A 20094-nucleotide genomic window follows, 5' to 3' on the forward strand; every position below is an offset into this window, starting at 1 on the left:
CAGTGCCTCAGAGTTTCATGCATTTAAATTATGATTTTTTTCCACTTGTCTACACACCATACTCCACACTGTAAAGGAGAAAAACATTTTTATTGAGAAAAAGATTATGTATTAAAAATACAAAACTGAAAGATCCTAATTGGATAAGTCTCCACCACCCTGAGTTAATACTTGGCGGAAGGACCTTTGGCAGCAATTACAGCTGTGAGTCTGTTGGGATAGGTCTCTACCAACTTTGCACACCTAGATTTGACAATATTTGATGATTCTTCCTTACAAAATTGTTCAAGCTCTGTCAAGTTCCTTAGGGAGTGTTGATGGACAGCAATCTTCAAGTCATGCCACAAATTTTCGATTAGATTTAGGTCGGGGCTCTGACTGGGCCACTCAAGGACATTTATCTTTTTGTTCCTTAGCCACTCCAGTGCAGCTTTGGCTGTGTGCTTTGGGTCATTGTCATGCTGAAAGGTGCAAAGGGCAACAGGTTTTCCTCAATGACTTCTCTGTACTTTGCTCCATTCATTTTCCCTTCTATCATGACAAGTGCCCCAGTCCCTGCCAATGAGCAACATCCCCATAACATGATGCTGCCACCGCCATGCTTCACAGTAGGGATGGTGTTCTTTGGGTGATGCGCTGTGTTTGGTTTGCGCCAAACATAACACTTTGCATTTAAGCCAAAAAGTTCCCTTTTAGTTTCGTCAGACCACAAAACTTTTTGCCACATGGCTACAGAATCTCCTGAGTGTTTTTTTGCATACTTCAAACAGGATTCAAGGTTGGCATTCTTGAGTAATGGTTTCCTTCTTGCCACCCTACCATTCAGGCCAGATTTGTGGAGTGCTTGGGATATTGTTGTCACATGCACACTTTGACCAGTCTTGACCATAAAAGCCTGTAGCTCTTGCAAAGTTGCCATTGGCCTCTTGGTCACCTCTCTGAGCAGTCTCCTTCTTCCTCAGTCATCCAGTTTGGAGGGATGGCCTGATCTAGGCAGGGTCTTGGTGGTGCCATACACCTTCCACTTCATAATAATCATCTTGACTGTGCTCCAAGGGATATTCAAGGCCTTTAATATTTTTTTATACCCATCCCCTGATCTGTGCCTTTCAATAACTTTGTTCCAGAGTTCTTTTAAAAGCGCCTTGGTGCTCATGGTTGAATCTTTGCTTTGAAATGCACTACCCAGCAGAGGGAACCTACAGTAACTGCTGAATGAAATCATGTGAATCACTACAATTTAACACAGGTAGAGGCCACTTAACTTGGTGTGTGATTTTGAAGGCAATTGGTTACACCTGAGCTAATTTAGGGTTGCTATTACAAGGGGGGGTGGACACTTATCCAACCAAGATAGTTCAGTTTTTATTTTAAATTAATTTTCTACAAATTTCTAGAATATTTTTTTCACTTGGAAGTTGTGGGGTAGGATGTGTAGATAAATAAAAAAATTTTTTTTAATGCATTGTAATTCCAGGCTGTAAGGCAACAAAATGTGAAAAATTTGAAAGGGGGTGTAGACTTTCTATAGGCACTGTATATATATAAAAAAAAAGCAAACTCTGCTTAAAGAAAACGGCATTCTTGTTATTGTGCATTTTAGAAATGTTTCTGCGCTACTCGCTGCGGTATTAAAATGATGATGGATTAAGTATTCTTCACAGGTCTGGTTTAAATCTTACATGTGTTGCTCCAGGGTCCAATCCCAGGACTCTTAATGTTTTTGTATTGCTTGCCAATGACTTCCCTAATGCAATTTCCCCCCAATGTTAGTATTCTCTATCCAAATACTATAATACCTTTTCTTATGAATTATTAATGACACAGTTAGATTTTCATAATACAATCATTTGGTTGGAAAATTATTTGCAAAACCTAACTCAATTATCTTATGGTCTTAAAGAACTAAAATAATTGAATAAATCTTACCTTGAATGTGATGCGACTTGCTGTGCTAGTCTGAAGTTGTAGGTTTCAAGCAAGACACGCTCTTCATGAAAGTAATATTTTACACTGTAACAGGGAGAGATCTGTGCTGACTCTGCTGGCGTGTTCACGGGCTGCAGGAAGAGGGCGGCAGTCGTCCAACAACCGCCTGTGAGTCATGGCAGTGACACAGAGAGGTGGGAAAGTGGGTTTGTGGACTTTCCCCCTCTCTGAATGGCTGAGAGGCGTGTCTTGGGAGATTGTTAGCCCTATAAATTAACGCTCTGTTGTTTCCTCAGGTCTGCCCACTTAAACGCAACGAGAGTGCGGAAGCTCTGATCCAGGACCGGGAATCAAGCGAAACAAAGAGTTTCATAGCAAGACAGAGAGAGCGGGGAACCCTTGGGCAGACCCCGGCGTATTGTAAAAGAGCAGGCTAGTTAGCCTACAGCGTAGGACGGTGATCCGGGTCGTGTGGGTAGCGGCGACCGGGATAACGCTGCCGAGTGCAGCACCTTTTATTTGTAGTTTTATTACTGTTTTATTTTCTATTGTTCTTTTTGCCTTCTGTTTTCATTATTATTTCTTTGAGCACCTGCGAGTGCACTTGCTGTTCACGTACCAGCTGTGGTATTTCCGTGGTGCTGTCTATCATCGTTGATAGGCAGCCCACGGTCAACAGTGCCCTCTGCCGGAAAAAGCAAGAACTGTTCGCAAATAAAACTGGGCACCTGTGTGGTGTTTTCAAGTACACCTGTCTGTCTCCTAGTCAGTGAATTACCCACACCCCTTCCACATACACTAACAGGAATTCCTATGCTATTCTTTTCATATCTTTTTTCAACTTCCTTCATTCTTTGCCTGTTCTAGTTGTAATACGTTATCGTGCACACTTACTTTGTATATCTACGTTGTATATTAGTTTACACACAATAAGCATTCACTTTAGCAATCAGTATGATATCTCAGATTTCATCATACAAGGTATAAACCATTTTAACTTTAACAGGTATTGGTTATTTCTTAAAATGATCAGGTCATATACAATTACACATTGACATTTCTTATTGGTATGGTATGGTATGTCTGCTCATGAGAGGAAGCTTATATTTTCATGACAGTCACTCTATATGGAGAGAAAGACTATGTCTGTGTTTGCAAATCAGACTTGTACTCTTACAATATCAAAGTGACCTGCAGCAGTATGTTCCCAAAGTACAAATGCAGATTTTGTTTTTGTCTGTAACAAATACTGAATATTTCTCACATTTATGAATTGATTTTTATACTTATGATGCAGTTACATGATATTAACATTCAAATCCTTGATGAGCCTCTATTATGGGTTGTTCAGAATTTTTATTAAAAATTTAAATAAATAAAAGGTTCATAATATTAATGTCATAACTCTTATGATTATCCCGAATTAACCCTAACCTTAACCATTATTAGCCCCTAATAATGTTGTGCATATTTATGTTATATATCTAGGGTTTATGTCACAAATGTGTCCTCACCAATTACCATTAAAGAAAATACCCATTATAGCTCATAATGTAAATATAAACCATAATAAACACAATACCTCAATAAGAACTAGTGAGTCTGGCTTAAGTATCCATAGATCCATGATGAAAAGTGATTAACAATTAAAATGATGTATTTTTAAGTATTTCAAATCAATCACAAATGTGTATTTGTTATAAGACAAAAAGAAACCTAACAATCCAAATTATTATTACATTTATTCATATTCTCAAAGGAAGAAGAATAAAGGTTAGGCTTCATAGTTAAAAACATATATATAAAGAAGAAACAAAATAAAACATTCAAGGAAAATTAATGCATTGTTAGATGTTCATAATCAATCCTTGATGTGCTCTCTGGTCATAGAGTTCTGCATTAGTGAAGCAATCTTAATAGTTCATAATGCATTGTTTGGTTGAGTCACACAATACATACACATGTGCCAGCTTCCACGTGGCTAAGTAAGCATGTACAATGTTCGGCATCTAGTTGAACAGACGCACATTATGTGTTGTGACGATATCAGTAACATAGCTTCAGTTCAGTTACTTGTAAACACACAATATAAATTTGATACTTATTCTGTTGGTGCGATGTTTAAAACAAAATCTTCTTAACATGGTCGTCCTCTTAGTTAGTTGTTCGGCAGCACAGCGCAGAACCTCCGTGAAGGCTGTAGGCAAAACCTTTTGTTGTTCAGGAGTGAGACCATCTTCTCTGTGACAGCTTTGAAGATTACATCATTGTGTCTTCATAGAAGAACTTCAGAGTTTGATGAGTTGAGAGCAAATCCAGAGAGTGAAAATCTTTGTTTTGAATTTAAATAACAGGATGTATAGGCGTTCCCTTTTCCTGTAAACAAGTCCTTGTCGATCCTTCCATTGGGTCATAGTATTTGGTAGACAATTGTGTGTCACAAAAAAAGGGTGTGTTAGAAATGGAATGTATCCACCTATTTTGTCATCAAAGGATTTTACATTTATCATTTAAACGCCCTATTCAGTATAACTTTAGTTACATTCATTAGAGAAGCATATGAATTTCAGTTTCATTCTCTATACAAAAGTATGATTACAAGCATATAAAACACATCATAATACAATCAAAGGATAATATTTAAAAATAGTTATTAGTTTATAATGTTCATTTAAAACACAATAAACACTTCTGATTTATTGGGAAACTTACTTAAAATAACTATGAAACTTGTGTCCACAAGTTATGTAATTAAAAAATGATTCTTAAAGCATTTTAACTAACTTTTAACACAATAATGGTACAACTGCATAGTCACAATAGCTTTGCTTGATAAGTTTTATGGAATCTTAGTAGACCAGACAATCAGATAGCATTTTGTAAGGTGAGCTTCTGGCCTGTGCCTTGGTCTAATCAACAAGCATTGAATTAGATCTGGTTAAGAATGTTCTGGAATCCGTGTTAACAACCCAATCACTAAAGCATGTCACTCAGACAACAGTCTGAATTAAATCTCTGGGAAATGCCTATATTAAAATCAATTTAACCATGAATTTCTGTTACAACGTTCAGATGTTGGTGTGTGTATTTGACTGGCGCAAAAAGTTTTTTTTTTTAAAATTTATTCTTTATTCTGCATGTCACTGTTTTGGGGGATAATTGTGAGGTGTGATTGAACACTGTTATGATTGTGAGGTGTGATTGAACACTGTTATGATTGTGAGGTGTGCAGTGAACACTGTTATGATTGTGAGGTATGCAGTGAACACTATTATGATTGTGAGGTGTGATTGAACACTGTTATGATTGTGAGGTGTGATTGAACACTGTTATGATTGTGAGGTGTGTGAACACTGTTATGATTGTGAGGTGTGCAGTGAACACTGTTATGATTGTGAGGTGTGCAGTGAACACTTATGATTGTGAGGTGTGCATTATACACTGTTATGGTTGTGAGGTGTGCAGTGAACACTGTTATGATTGTGAGGTGTGCAGTGAACACTTATGATTGTGAGGTGTGCATTAAACACTGTTATGATTGTGAGGTGTGATTGAACACTGTTATGATTGTGAGGTGTGATTGAACACTGTTATGATTGTGAGGTGTGCAGTGAACACTGTTATGATTGTGAGGTGTGCAGTGAACACTATTATGATTGTGAGGTGTGATTGAACACTGTTATGATTGTGAGGTGTGATTGAACACTGTTATGATTGTGAGGTGTGCAGTGAACACTGTTATGATTGTACCAGGTGAGCCACACAGCCAGGATGTGATCCTGCGCTGTACGACTCACTCTGCAGACCACACAGCTGTGCTTCTGCCAGGTGAGCCACACAGCCAGGATGTGATCCTACGCTGTACGACTCACTCTGCAGACCACACAGCTGTGCTTCTGCCAGGTGAGCCACACAGGCAGGATGTGATCCTGTGCTGTACGACTCACTCTGCAGACCACACAGCTGTGCTTCTGCCAGGTGAGCCACACAGCCAGGATGTGATCCTACGCTGTACGACTCACTCTGCAGACCACACAGCTGTGCTTCTGCCAGGTGAGCCACACAGGCAGGACGTGATCCTGCGCTGCACGACTCACTCTGCAGACCACACAGCTGTGCTTCTGCCAGGTGAGCCACACAGGCAGGACGTGATCCTGCGCTGCACGACTCACCCTGCACACCACACAACTGTGTTTTTACCAGGTGAGCCACACAGGCAGGATGTGATCCTGGGTTGTATGACTCACCCTGCACACCACACAGCTGTGCTTCTACCAGGTGGCACCACACAGGAAGCATCTGTAGCCTTCTTAAGTAAGTAGTTTGTAATAGAAGTTCCTAATGCTCTTTTCATTGCATTAAGAGGACTACTGATGGAATCGGATAGTTATGCCGGAGATTTGGGTCATGTGACTTATCTTGCGCGCATATATATATATATATATATATATATATATATATATATATAATATATATATATATATATATATATATATATGAATTCTACACCACTACTGGATCTTGAAAATTGTACCGGAATAGTGTTCCCCAACATTCCAGCTAGACTACACCACTGTTGCTGTGCAGCCTGGTCTAGTATACACTCCAGGAGAGAGCCTTATTTCCCTGCCTTATTTTGATTTGTATTATCACCTAAAATGGAGAGGATTTTCTACGCAACTTGCCCATGTTTATAGAGAGGGGGTTATAAGGCTCACTGTATTTACTGACACCATGACCTGGTATACATCAACTGAGAAAAAAGAAGCTTTGCTTTGATCCTGATTACTGTAATTATCAATATATAATATGCACCCTTTTATGCTTAAGCCTTTGATTATGTGTGAGAAAACACACACATCAGCCTGCCTATCTGGTTCCACCAGGCAGCCTGAAGAAGGTGGAAAATGAAATGTTGTAGCCAATTATTAAAATAAAAACAGTGAGTTTTCAGTTTACTTTTACTAAAAATTACTTTTGTTCTTCATTAAGTGTTCATTAGATCCTGATTCCCCTTGGATATAGATCGGTTTGCTGATTTTGAATTCTCTCTCTCTCTTTCTCTCTTTCTCTCTGAGGATTGTGGGAAGGGCTGCTGCAAGCAGGTTTTGAGAGCTGTGTGAGAGCGGTAGTGGTGAGCTGTGTCTCCATTTGCTTATATATTTACTTATTATATATTTATTAATTTTTTTTTTAAGTATTTTTTGTTATCTTAATACTTTTTAAAGGTTTTTTAGCCAGTGTGTGCCCAAAGATGGGCTCCCACTTTGGTGGGTTTGGGGGGCGTACTAGGCGCCATGGTTTTAAAGTTTTTTCTGAAGATGTGCTGCTTGCCGTGGGGCGGGTGGTTGGCTTTGAAAATATCAAATCCGCCTCACGGATGAACAAAGCTATAGTCATTTTCCTTAACCAGGAAAATCTGGTTAACAAAATTGTGGAAGAGGGATTTATGTTGAGTGATTCTTTTGTAACTGTAACACCATTATCTAATTCATTGATCGAAAGAGAGCTTTCAAGATATGGTAAAATAATGTCAGTGATCAAAATGATTCCCCTTGAATGTAAAAACCCTGAAATTAAGCACGTCATGTCTTTTAGGAGACAAGTATTTGTACTGCTTGATAACCCGGATAAAACTTTAAATGTAGCTTGGCGTTTTAATATCGAGGGCAGGGATTATGTTGTTTTTGCCAGCACAGAGGTTTTTAAAGGTTTTTCTTGCGGGGAACAGGGGCATCTTAAACGGACCTGCCCCAAGCTACAAACTGAGGAGGGGCAGTTTTGAGAGGCGTTGGTGCATTGGGAGGGGGGGCAGTTTTGAGAGGCGTTGGTGCATTGGGGAGGGAGTGTGTGCTGTGAGTGAGGAGGGCAGGCAGTTTTTGAGAGGCATTGGTGCATTGGGAGGGGGGGGGCAGTTTGAGAGGCATTGCTGCCGTGAGGACGGGGGCACTCCTCCCCCCCGGCAAAGGATGGCACGGGGGAGGAGGGGGGGGGGGTGGTGCTGTGGGTGAGGAGGGGAAGCTTGTTCTGCTCACGGGAGAAACACTCAAAGACTCAGATCCCACTGAACTGGATTTTTTTTTGTTTTAATGGAATGGGAAATGTTGGATCGTTTGTGTTTTGCACCAGTGTATTTTTTGTTTTGTTTTGTTTTGACCTCTTTTTTAAAGAGTGGCTTTATTTAGTTTTTATTTTGTATTCTATTTTATAGAATAAAGGGATTTTAAAAGTCAAAATCTCTCTCTCTCTCTGTAGTAATAACAATTGAAGACCTTCATAATATTTCTTCTGCTAATACAAACTTGTTTTTTTTTAAATGAAGTATTTCCTGTGGCTGATAAGAGGAATACATAAGGCTCGCCTATATGAACAAAAATACAGTTTACAGAGAATCAGGTTAGTAAATGGCAATGAAAAAACAGGGGTTTATGTTCACCCCCAGTGCTCAGCATTAATGGATGAGCCATGAGAGCCGGTGTTCCCTGATCCTAGTCTTGTTTTAAACAGCTCTCGAGTCTATATGAGCAGGAATGGCACTCATCAGCATTGCTGGTGTATCCTAGTACAGCTGCCTTCACGTCAGCATGCACTTCACTGTAAGATGCAACATTTTTGGCTCTCGATGGCCGCGTTATAATGAGAGTGGAGAGTACTGGAAATCCTCCAAATGCCCATTTATTTCAGAGAAAAATATGACACTATGCTTTTTCTAAGCTTTGTGTTGATGCACTGTGATTATGCTTAATTGGAATGATCTTGTTGGGTGCTAACTGGAATAGAATAATAGAAATATTAAAGCTATAACTTAACAGGGGCAGGGCTTTAAAGGGTTGGCAAATATAAATGACACCTACACTGTACTGTACAGATTCACACAAAGATAGATACATTCTTTATTTATTTTTTTGGAATCTTTTTATAATTCAATTTAAAAATGCATCATGCCGATGTGTTTCTTATTACGGTTATCAGTAATGCAACAACACCACACAAATTAGCAGCAGTTAGCATTATACTGTGCCCCTGGCTTGCACTGCACACAGTTTTGAAATTGTGAAAAGAACCTGTGCTGAGCTACTGCATAAAATCAAACTCCAGTGAACTGTCTCAGGGATTTATCCAACAAACGTATTCAGCGTGTAGTTTAGTAGAGCATGTATCGCTGTTCTGTACATTAATTAATACTGTAATGGCTCCAAGCGTTTGCAGATGTTGAGTATTTCACAGATACTAAGCAAACTGTTAGTTGCGTCCATGTCATTTATTTATTCAAAATAGGACCATCTCTTTGAACCCCTCTTAATACTGTAAATGGACCTTTCCTGAAGAAGCTTGATGAGGCTGTAATAATACACACTGTATTGTTTCATGATGGGTTGCCATGGACATTTAAAAGAGGCGGGGCAGGGGGTTATTATTAGTGAGATAATAAAACGTAAAGGTTACCATTAATAGTTATGTAGTTTCCTTAATTGGTAAGAGCTAAACAAATAACATGGAAATGAGATGTATTAATTATGTAATTATGCAAGGTCTCCTTTTGATATTCAGCGTGTAGTTTAGTAGAGTATTTTATAAATACATGTCATTTATTTGCAAGACTTGTGGCTTTCTAGTGTCCTCTTTGATTAATGATTGCCTGTCGGCACCTTAGAAGTTCAAAGTGGCTCCTATTTTTGTTGGCGTATTGCAGGGGTTCTCAGCCCTGGTCCTGGGGACCCCCTGTGTTGTCTGGTTTAATTCCAACTGAGCTCTCAATTACTTAACTAGACTCTTAATTGAACTAACAATTTGCTTAATTAGACCTTTTTTAAATTGTTTTCAGTTCTTAAACAGTTGCAGATTTCAAGTTACTTATAAAATGTTATAGCTAGCTTGAACTCTGCAACTGTTTAAGAGCTTAAAACAAAAAAAGTCTAATTAAGCCAATTATCTGTTCAATTAAGGGTCTAATTAAGTAATTGAGCACTCTATTGGAATTAAAACCAGCAGGACCGAGTTTGAGAAGCCCTGGTTTATTTAAAAATGTTTACAAATGTCTTTTTGAGCAAGCATGTTAAGTGAATAGAGGAAATTGTTCTGGGGGGGGGGGGGGGGGGGGGGGTCTGTATAATAAACACCAACCCCCATCATTCCTCTTTGATTGAAGGAACATGTTATCTACACTGAGTAGGCATCTTGTTTTAACAGTGCTATGTTCAAAATATAACTTCACCACTCCATGCCGGTTGCACCACAAGAAGGATCAATGGTTCTGTCATGCATCACAATGGAGTGACTCTATCTTAAGAGAGAAAAGAAAATCAGGGGAAGCCATTCAACCGTCCCCAGAGATACTTTGTTTTCATGACATGTCATGGTTTAAAAGACATACTAAAAAAAAATCTGCAAAAAACTAAAATACTTTACAATACCTCATTACTTGCTTTATTAGGTTTCCTTTCAAGTACGAAATGTAACCATTACTGAATGGGTGTTCACCTCCTAAAGACCCGAATCCTGATTACTTTGTACCAAAGCTGCTGTTTCAACCTGTGACGCAGTCGTGACCCCGCCCCCGAGGGATCAAAAGGACTGCAGTCACAGATCTCAGCGCCATTTTTCCTTTCAAGACTGACCTGATTGGAGAGCCTTCTTCAGATTAGCACATTGTTGCTTACATCTTTATAAATTTCACATTTTATGTGTTTTTTATACATGATATTTATGAATCGCTGTAATAGATTTTCTATTTATGCATATTTGTGTGCACTACAGCCTGTTGCTAGTTATGTCCCACTATGGTCTTGTATCAGACGAGTTGTCCCCAGAGGTAAAGCTCTTCCAGTTTGCTGAGCTTATACCACTAATCAAGGGAGCCACTGCAACCTTGCAAGTGCCCTTGTCTACAACAGGGCAAACAAGACAATCCATTTTTGATGACAAACCTACCTCCTCGCCCATATCCTCCCCCAGTTCACCCAGATATTCTATATGAAATTGAGTCTTCCTGGGAGCCATCTTGGCGTCAGGGCACCACAGACATCTGGTGCTTAATACGGTTCATACCGGCTATTCTCTAGAATTCAATCATGGTCCCCTCCCTTTTGGGGCGTGACTACAACATCAGTCACAGACCCACAAGACGCCGCTGTGGTGTCTCAGGTGGTAGCCGTTTTGCTGCAAAAACAGGCTATTCTCATGATAGACTGCACTGAGTTGGAGGAAGGGTTCTGATTCAGGCAGTGTTGCGCGGGTCCGATTTTAACAACCCTGACCTGCTACTGTAGGACCCAATCCGAACCTGCAATCCACAACCCGCTGCAGCACCTACTTCTTCTTTGCTGCGACCTGACCCGACCCGCTTTAATAAGACCTGCAACCCAACCGACCTTGCAACTGTTTGTCCTTTACCTATTGCCTGTGTTGACTGACTCTCATGCTCTTACATTCATACACAGATATCTCTACCGTTCTTCACAGATTGAGTTTATACAATAAGCTATACAGCATGGTAGCTTTCTCTAATGGTCTGGATATATTAACTGTCGCTACTTACCTTACTATAAGATACCTGTCAAGTTTTATTGTATTTCTATTGGCTACACGATGCAAGCATGCAGCTAGTCTCTACCACTCATAATTAGATTTAATCTTGACATATCTGTTGCCAGGCAAGTTATGGGTCACCTGTGGCTACTAGCATAAGTTTTGATTTCCATACAATGCGTTGTAGATTTTTTAAATTCATATGCCATTTTCCTTGCTTTCAATTAAGGAAAAAATAAGAATATAAAATAACAATAAAGGTCGTCCAAAGCCTAAATTGGACCCTCTTCAACAGAGAGGACCTAAACAAAATCGCATTTTTAATTGCTCATGGTATGAAAAAACAAAATGGTTGATTGTGAGTATTCACTGTTTGGCTTTTCAAACAGACTCTTCATCTTCCCAGTAGATGTTAGTTGGCTACAGTGTTTTAAAAACTCTTACACGGACTGTAACAATATTTTTCCTACCAATTACAATGCTCCAGGTCCATCAATCAAGTAAGTCTATGATGTTTTTGTGATATTCTGTTGCTTGCCTTATACGCTGCTTATACTATACTACTGTATTACATTTCTTATTAAATTACAAAGTACCTTTTGAAACGTGCAACATTTTATTGACTTTAATAATATATACAGTATAATTTAGCATCCCCACTTATTAAAATCATGAGCCACACTAGGTGTAGTTCTGGGCAGTGTCACCAGAAGGGAGGTCGTCACCACGGACACGTCCAGCCTGTGCTAGGGCACTGTGTGAAATGGCTAGGATGTGCAAGGTGTGTGGAACCCCCCACAGAAGGGTCTCCACATCAGTGTTTTAGAGCTGCAGGCAGTTTACCTGGCCTTGTAGAATTTTTGCAGGAGGTTCAAAGGAAACAAGTGCTTCTCCACACAGGCAATATGACAGTGGTGGCCTACATCAACCACCAGGGTGGGCTGTGGTCGCCCAGTCACCATCTCATCCTCCATTCACTGCCAGTAGTTCATCTGCCCTGTGTGACGAACTGGGCGGCAGACCTCCCCTCAAGGGGAGTCACCCCGAGGTGGTGAGACTCATCTGGTAGAGGTTCGGGAGAGCAGAGATAGACCTCTTTGTCTCCTAGGAATCAACCCACTGTCCCGTCTGGTTCTTCATAATAGACGGGGATCCGCTGGGAATAGATGCCTTGGCCAAGGCATCAGTTATACACCTTCCCACAGCTCTCACTGCTCCAGCTGTGTTTGGAGAAAATCAGGCAGGACCGGGCCAAGTTTCTGCTAGTAGCCCCATATTGGTCCAGCAGAATCTGTCAACTTTTATGCAGCTCCTGAGCGGTCTATGAAGACTGCCGACATGCCATGATCTGCTCAGTCAAGCATGGGGCACCTTATGACATCCCGACCCATCGAGCCTGCAACTTTGGGTCTGGCCCCTGAGCGACTGCATTTGAGCCCTCTGAGATTCTCCAACAGGGTTATTGACACCCTAGAGAATGCCAGGGCAGCATCGACACGTTCACAGTATGGGTAAAGGCATCTTCCAGATGTAGTGTCTGCCTTGTGGGTTCAACCCCACGACCTGTTCCATGGCAGTTATACTGCAATGTTTGCAGGACCTGTTTGACTAGGGGAAATACCCCTCTACGTTGACGGTCTCTCTGGCAGCTATTTCAGCTTGCCATGTCAAGATTGACTCTGTCTCCTTAGTTCTTTAAAGGGGCTCGGCAGCTTCAGTCACCTATGAAGGGCATTGTCCTTTAATGGACGCTAAACATGGTGCTTAATGCACTCTTGAAGCCTCCATTTGAACTGCTGCATTCAGCTGATCTGAAATCTTTTAAAGTGGCTTTATTGTTTTCTATCACCTCCGCAAAGCAGGTGAGTGAGATGCTGGCATTCTCTATCATGAAAGCCTGCTTAATCTTTACTGAGGCCATGGGATGGGATACCTCCGCCCCTGTGTTTATTATTATTATTATTATTATTATTATTTATTATTATTATTATTATTATTATTATTATTATTTATTGATTTGTGTTTATTTTATACAATGTTTTGGTATTGTTCTTTTACAGCATGGATGGGGTTTCAATTCCCCATCCAGCTAATCTCATGAAAATGCGTGGTTGGCTGCTAATGTATTGACAAGTTGGCAGTCAACCATGCGTATCAGAAATCCCATGCAGAATGTGTTGAGGGATAAAACAGGTAATTGTTAGCCAGTTAATCCCTTGACTAACTGATTTTTTGGGGATGTTCAGAGGTGGAACTGAAAAGCAAGAACTGTAAATATAATAACAATTGTTACTCTTGCTGACTTTATACCAGCATGATACTTGTTAAACTAATGGCAGTAGCCTGGCCAGGTTAACTCAAATCAACTACATTTCCCAGTAGTCTTAATGTTCTAGGCTCATACCCCACTGGCTCAATTCAGATTCTCTCTGCCAATCAGAACTCATTAATGCTGGTATTTAAACCCAGTTTTTAAGAAACTAGAGGTCCTGATTTAAAATGAGATCTAGTCGTTTTTTCTCTGGAAAAAGCAGAGAAAACCTCTCAATGGCTGAGTGAGACCTATAGGAGCCGAATGAAACTGAAAAAAGGGCGTATCTCGGAGATAACACGGACATAACAAAGGAGATAGCTGCTTCTGCATAGAGTGCTCAAAGAATATCACAGACATTTGCAGAGCTTTTTGAGATGTTATAATAGCAAAATAATGACTTGGATCGCATTATTGAGGAGTTTGGTGATAAAACAAGTGATCAGGAGAGGATTTATCAGTATGCACATCTATAAAGAGGTTTGTAAAAAATACAGCAAACAAGGGGTGGAGCTTGGCTGGAGATACAGTACTGAGTGTCCTTTTGTGATTCAATGCCTTTTAAACATGTTTTACGCTTTTAAACAGTGAGTGTAAAATAAAATTATTCATTTCTGTTGGTTACAGGAGTAATTTGATTTTACTCGCAACATTTACACCTGGATTACAAACAGACTTGGAGAGATCAAATTATGTTTTCACCTTTCCAGCTGGATTGTAATTTTGTTTTAAGCCATTTTCTATTTTTGGCAAAAAGGCGTTTTTTTTCTTCTTTATTTTGCTACTTTGTGTTTCATCTACTTCATTTGGGATTGTGTTCAATACCGTCACATCTAAAGGACTTGGTGCTTTGTGTTTTATGCCACCCCTCATTGCCTGTAGAAAAAACAATTTACTGTCTGTTAATGTTATAATAGATTTTGATGTATTGTGTCAGTTTTGCTTTTCATTATCCATTTTCCTCTCGTTTGTTTCTATATTTTCTGCTTACTTTCACTCAAGTCACTCTATTTGTCTTTATACTTTTTTACATCTGTTGCTTACTGGGTTTTTGTAATTGTTTCATTTCTGGCTTTATTGACTTCAATGTAATAAACCATGCATTCTTTGCTAATGTCCCTGCGTTTTGCTGTCGGTCAATCTTACTAACCTTAATTAAATTTATCTGTATTTTATCGGCCATTAATAGCTCATTAGTGAGGATAGTGCTGTTGTTAAATCAACAGAGTTGAGTGACCGATACAAGTGTTTGGTGTCTGTTTATAACAATTGCTACTCATTCTGTTTGGTGTCTGTCTGTCTGTTTATATGTTTTGGCCAATGTGCAACTTCATGGGCTTTATTCCAGGGTGCAAGCGCGGTGTGGGCTCCTCTCTATACCTTCACTAGATTCTACACCAGGGGTGTCAAACTCAAGGCCTGCAGGCCGAATACGGCCCTGGAGGTACTTTATCCAGACCCCCACACAGTTCATTCATTACAGTGTAATTTGGCCTGGCCCAGTTTGAGTCTATTGGGTTATTATAAGTAAGAACTCCAAATCCCATCAGCCATCAGAAAAGTAGAAGGAAGCTCAGAGCTAAAGAAACAGAAGACAGCAAGAGCCAATCATATCTCGTGCTTGATGCTTAATGCGTGTTTTCCGTTAGACACTGTAGCCTACTGGCCATCAAAAACAATAATATAACTCTCGCAATGTAAATCCAAGAATAGAAAGATTGATAAGGAAGGCAGATTGTTTCAGGAAAGGTTTGAATATTTATTTGTAGAGCAGCAAGAAAACCCCATTTGCTTGGTATGTAAGGGAAGTATTGTGGTGATGAAATAATTCAATTTAAAGCCCCACTATGAAAGGAAACATAAAGAAAAATATAATGAGTTTGAAGGAAAGCAAAGGCAAGAAAAGCTGGCAAAATTAAAAAGAACCCTTGATTTACAACAGAACTTGTTTAAAAAGGCAAAAAGGGAAAGTGAGGTGGCAGTAAAGGCAAGTTAACTTATGTCAGAGCTAATCTCAAAGTTGTCAAAGCCCTTTTCTGAGGGTGCAGAATAAGGATTGTAAAAGGACTGCGTTAACTCCGCGCACACTACCATTCCAGCAACAATGGCAACAATGGGAAACGTGGGTAGCATGCAGCGTGTGCGTCGACATGTGGATGTGAATGATGCAAGGCACACCCAGCAACAGAAACCCTGACATAGGGAAGATATGCTGAAAGGGTGCACCGGCCCCAGCACACACATGTCAGTGTGCAGCACAACTCCCCAGTAATGTTGTTGAAGCCGACACCCTGGGATCCTTCAAGAAGCTGCTTGATGAGATTTTGGGATCAATAAGCTACTAACAACCAAACGAGCAAGATGGGCCGAATGGCCTCCTCTCGTTTGTAAACTTTCTTATGTTCTTATGTTCTTATGTTCTTATGAGGAGCTCAGCAATGAGAAAATTGTGTCCAGGTATCGTCTCGACTCATCTATGCCACATGCTGCATGATGACCTGGCCAGAACAAACCTGCACAGTCGTGCCTTGTCTGAGCAATTGGTAGTGTCTGTCTGTATGTATATCCTGGCTACCAGGACCTTCCAGAAGGTCGCAGGTGCTGAGGAACATATTAAATTCCCCAGTACCAGAGCAAACAGTGAGGAGATAATGCAGGGTTTTTATGAGGTCGCGCACCTGCCGCGCGTGGGAGGTGCAATTGACTGCACCCATATTGCTATCCAGGCACCTGTTCCAGTTGTTCTGTTCTATCAGGATTCCAGTTGTATTGGGAATAGTGGGAAATTTGAATAGCTATTCCATGCCATGTAAACAGGGTATTCCGAAAGAATCCGTCCTTATTATGGATACTAGTATTCCGAAAACTTGATACAGAATACCTACTTAGTATTAGGATTCTATTGGAATACTAGCCCTTCTAGACACCTTATTCAGAAAATCAGGTTTTTTTAAGTCTTCTTTTTATAATCTACAATATAAAAGACGACAAAAACTGTGCACAAATATAGTGGTGCTTGTATGACCTCATACTAGTTGCTGACTATGCAATATCTTCCTATTTGTTTTTTTTTAAAGTTTTTTAGTAGATCAACAGTCAATACCAGGATATATATATATATATATATATATATATATATATATATATATATATATATATATATATATATATATATATATATATAAAATGCAAATGCATTGCACAGGCAGAGATTGAACCCGGCACCTCCAGCACAGAGGCTACAGCGCCGATCTGCTATACAAGAGAGCCGCGACCCCTTACCAGTGAATCAATATTGTTGTGTTGCGTCACCTACCAGTCATGACCCCTACCCCATGCATGCTACAGCCTACTAATATGTAGCATTGGCTCTATAATTTATTTATTATCCTTGTAGTCACATTGAGAATAAAACCTCTTTTACGAGTGAGACCTAGCCAAGCAGGTAGCAGCAAGTCAATCGGACAACAAGAACAATACACAATAAAATACAATTAAGACACAGGCAAATCACATTTAAAACAATAATCAAAATACACAAAAGTACGTAACTCTACTACTTAAAACAATCACAACTCTCAGTCATGAAATCATGCAGTTTACTCTTAAAATGCAATAAAGATATCTGGGTGATATAGCGAGTCCAGTTTACCTAAAGTTGATGGTGATGCAAACCTATATACTGCATCACCATAGTCAATTTGTGGCAAAACATACAAGCAATAAGGCTCTTTTTTTGTTTCCATAACATATATAACATGTGCATATCATAGTGACGTTTATAGCGTATTCCCATGCCCAACAGACAAATGTGGAAACATGCACTCACCTTCTGTTCCTTTAATACGATCCTATTAGCATATGGTAATGCATCGGTAAATAAAAACGTGAGCTGCAAATGTATTCTAGGTGGACATTCAATATGCACATAGCGCAATCAAATTTGAATTGGGCGAAAGCCCTAACTCGTCTGAATATACCAGTATCTGTGCTAGTTCCAATAACTGCGCACTGCTAGTTCCAATAACTGTGTGCCGCTGGCTCAAATAGTGTCAGAGTAACAGTCCACTCTGGAGTTGAGTACAATAGTACAAACATACCATAGTACAGAACCCCAACCTCCCCCATCCACATGCACCGGATGGGCGGATCAGTTATGTGTTTTATCACTGTATTGATATGATGGATAGAGGTAGTGTGTTTACATATACAGTTATATGTGTTCTTCACTGCTCCACAGGCATATCGGCATCCAACGTGTACCATCAAAGTATGGAAATGAAGATTGAGAGAAGGATGAAGAGGGGAGGGGGTCCTGCCTGTTATCTTTGCTGTGTGTTGCCACACATCTGTATATTAATTGTATAAATATGTCATACACCCATCTTGTGGCCCATTGCTTTATTTGGCTATTCCATAGGTTGCTGTGCAATACGGGTGAGGGGTTGGCAGCTGCAGTTAACGTTTTCCTAAAATCAGACCGGTGATACAGTCAACCAATCAAAGACCTGTATTTTCTCTGCAACAGTCCAATCATCAGTTAGCTGAGGCGGGACAAACAGTTCTGTTACCTGTAATTTCTGGCCATTTTTATGCAGCTGTCCAGTCTGCTGAATGTCAGTGTTGCTAATTGTACAGAGACTGTTCATTTACTAAGAAATCATAGTAGGCCACAATTAACATTTTAGGAACGTATTTAGAATTAATTATGATTCTTACAAAAAAATGGCATAACGAAAAAAATCCATTCCGGCGACACTCAAAACCTTACAAACTGGGCTTAATCATGATGTTCAAATGAATGAATAACAAAACACATTTCTGTGTATTGTGTATATAAAATGCTTGATTGATGTTTACTTTGCAGGTGAATTACATTTCCAAATCAGAGAGTGTGCTACCACAGTAGACTTTGTCACGGCACGACTTATATAAAAAAAAAAAATCATTCAGAAAAAAAAGACAGTATCCAAAGCCTTTTTTTCTATTTTACTTCAAAAACATACAGCTACGTCGGATCAGCTGACCTTTAAAGAAACCTATATAATATTTCCTTGTGATATAATACTGTCCGTGTTCAATAAAACAGTAGAGTTATCAATAGATTATTTTGAAAACTCGACGCCTAGCTGTGGAACCAATTGTGTATTTGAATGGGCCATATGTATGTGTGCACGATATATTGTGTGGTCTCGTCTGTTGTCATATCAGTACATATTGTGGCGACACCAATGATAGCAGCTTGTTGGGGTAATGCCATTACTAATGGTGGCTGTCCATCATTCTGCATTCTCGCTTGGATGTTGTGTGCAGTTACTATATTGGTAGTGAATGCACAGACGGTTTTGCAAGGCACAGACAGATTTGCAAATTGCTCAGAAAACTTCTATATTCCAATGTCTCGCAACTGTTTTGTGCCTTTTTGGAATATCTCTCATTTTGTGCCAAAGCACTATTTCTTTGCGAAGCACAAATTTAGCGAGGGGATTGCGAGAAGATCGAAGATCGGGCCCACTGTGTTTAACAATGTCAGTCTTTCAAGAAATGTCGTGGCTGAAAGAGTGGATGACCTGGAAAATAAATTAGACAGCTTTCAAATGCAAAGTGGTTATGTGATTTGGGATTGCTCTTGATGTAACCGAACAGCTCAACAATTTAAATGTGAAACTGCAAAGCTGTAAACAAGTCATAACTGAAATGTATGACGGTGTTAAGGCACTTAAGCTAAAGTTACATGTGTGTGAAAAACACAAGCAGCAAGGAAACCTTTCCCATTTCCTAACATGCCAAGCTGTATGTGATTCTTTGACGGATTTAACTTTTCCTGGCGGTGCGTTTGCTGCAAAACTAAACGTGTTGCGTGTGGAATTTGAGAATCGTTTCTCAGATTTTTGCAAGTAGCAGTTTCAGTTCCAGCTTTTTTCAAACCCGTTCGGCATAGATGTGGAAACTGCACCAGAAGACATCCAGATGGAATTTAGTGAATTGCAGTGCAGTAGCGCACTGAAGGCTAAGTTTGATCTCGCCTGAATGACAAGCATTTACACTCTGTGCTAAAGATTGTTTCAGCACAAAACATGAATCCCGATATTGACAAGCTTGTCTCATGAAAAATGTGCCAGATAACTTCAGTAAATGACAATGAGTAAACTAGGTAAGATAGATAACGTGTTTTAAATGAATAAGTCATATATAAAATACATGTGTAAGTTTTAAAAACTGAATATAAACAAGCATTTTCTATATCACCTATTAAAATGCATGTGTATATGTAAAAGGTATGCATTTTGTGGCCCGCAAAACAAATGTTGAATAAGATATGGCCC

The sequence above is a fragment of the Polyodon spathula genome, chromosome 4 (assembly GCF_017654505.1).
Source record: "Polyodon spathula isolate WHYD16114869_AA chromosome 4, ASM1765450v1, whole genome shotgun sequence".
NCBI classification, from domain to species: domain Eukaryota; kingdom Metazoa; phylum Chordata; class Actinopteri; order Acipenseriformes; family Polyodontidae; genus Polyodon; species Polyodon spathula.